The 2,068-nt window shown below is 52.6% G+C and overlaps 1 protein-coding gene across 1 annotated transcript in view; it reads right to left on the reverse strand.

The window, feature by feature from the left end:
* The window catches only part of LOC115293430, a gene marked incomplete at its 5' end in the record, with an annotated part of 450,889 nt that overhangs the window by 446,151 nt on the left and 2,670 nt on the right, over positions 1-2,068 (reverse strand).

Here is a 2,068-nt window from a genome sequence, read left to right on the forward strand (position 1 = left end):
GTGGACAATCATCCCAGGTGGGCTGATGAGTGAACATTATGCTCTCTAGAAGGGCGATAAGATCTCTGGGGTTATCAGAGAAACGGGCGTTTTGGGTTTTCCAGTTATACAGGTCACTAGTCGAGAAGGGCCAATATTGGAGTCGAGGGTTACCGGTTTTGTCCAGAGGGCCGATCTCTCGCAAGGGGAGGGCTACTGTGGAGTCAGGAGAGTGGGGGGCTGTGTCCCGCTGAATTCGCCCTCTGAATTCGCCCTCTTGTTCGGTTTGCCGGTCCTTCGGCCCCACCTTCAGCCCCCACCTGTAGGCCCACAGGCGCTTGGCCTCCTTGTGGAGGTTCTGCCTGTAGACCGGGCTCTGGCATTGGGGCCACCGGTTGGGGAAGATATGGGGGCAGATATAATAATAGTAAGTCCTGGTTGTCGGGGAGGACTGGAGCAGTTGGTGTCACTGCTCTGATTGGGTTAATAGGTCCAGCTGCAAGGATCTTGTAGAGATTTGAGGAAAGGAAGGGAGAAATCCAGGGTGGGGGGTTCTCGACAAGGTCCTGCCAAATGAAGATATAAGGTGCCTGGTCTGGGTGGCCTTCCTTTCCCGGTAGGAGTACCCGGAGTCTAACTTTTGTAATTATTGGCAGGCTAAGAGTGTCTTCCGAGGGCCATCCGACCTCGAAAGCAGGCCACTCAGATTGGCAAAGGGTGATAAGTTTAGATCTGCGGATATCCAAGCTTAAGCTATAACCTCGAGCTTGGACCTCCTTGAATTTGGTTAGAAGGAGGGAAAGGGGTGAGCTCTGATGCTGTCCCATGTTCTGTAGGGGAGAGAAGGCTGAGTTGGCGATCTATGGGAAGTACCTATTGGATAATGGGTTGGCGGGGAAGGTTTTAAGATGGGGGATCTTCCCGCAGAAACTTTTGAGATCGCAGACCCTCCCGCCAAGCCTTAATTTATCAGCCAAAAACTGACGGGAGAAAACAACGGATGTTAACAAAACACCCTACCCACAAAAGCAGAGTGAGTGCCATTCCCCACGGCCCCAGCTGGCAGGGGCAACTTCTGCCAATCCGATAGCAAGGATTAATGTAAATAGTGCGATGTCGACGAAGGGAAAAGGGTGGCAGTGCATTATAATAGTAAGGTGAACATAGGGAATGAAACAACCCAATTATAGATGAGTCTACTTCTGGACCGGTTGAGGCGGGGCTGCAGTCCCCAGAGAAAGAGACCTAAGAGGCATATTGGTGAGGTTATAAGAGTGTTTAGTGGCACTAGGTCTGACCTCTTCAGGGAAAAAAAAAGGGTTAACAGGCAATGGGAAACATAAAACATAAATTGCTGCGCCTATAGATCGCTGCGCATGGTGACACCAGAGCGATGGAACCTGCCCTCATCCGTGTATATTCTGGTGTCCGTCTGACAGAGGAGACCTGCCCCAGTCTCCCTGTACCTAAAGGGGGCACAACACTGCTGCCACCAGTGTGCCCAGATGGCACAAACAGCGCCCAGATGGGAGCCGGGGACGTCTTCTCCGGCTTCCGACTGACTGCCCGATAGCGCGTCCGCCAGGGCTTTTTGTCAGTCCAGACGGCACAAAAAGCGCCCAGACCCCGCGCGGGCGTTTCCGAAAGAACAGTGAAACAGACACAGTTAGGCACCGACAGAACAGGGAAACGGACAGACAGACTGAGCTGGCTCACTTACCGATCGGAGTCAGAAGGAGCGACCCGTTGACTTGGGGTCTGGTGGCTTTCGGGGAAAAAGATCTCGGTGGAACCTCCAAATGAAATGCCCAAAAATGAACCACCAGAGTCCAGAGTCAAAGCCAAGCGGCAAGGGTCGTTAATTGCAGGTTCGAACCCGGGATCTCCGCACTCTCCACGCCGATAGAGCGGGGAGAGAGAGAGAGCCCCGAGCAGGCGATTTACACTTTTTTTATAGGCAGATACAAACAAGTTTGGGGCGTTCCGCGGCCACAGCACAGGCATTGGTCAAAGTTAAGGTTTAAACACTCAGCATCTTTTGATTGGGTCCCGCCATAACTTGGACACTAATATTCCCTGCCCTGTTATC

The sequence above is a fragment of the Suricata suricatta genome, chromosome 6 (genome assembly GCF_006229205.1).
Source record: "Suricata suricatta isolate VVHF042 chromosome 6, meerkat_22Aug2017_6uvM2_HiC, whole genome shotgun sequence".
Classification (NCBI taxonomy): Eukaryota; Metazoa; Chordata; class Mammalia; order Carnivora; family Herpestidae; genus Suricata; species Suricata suricatta.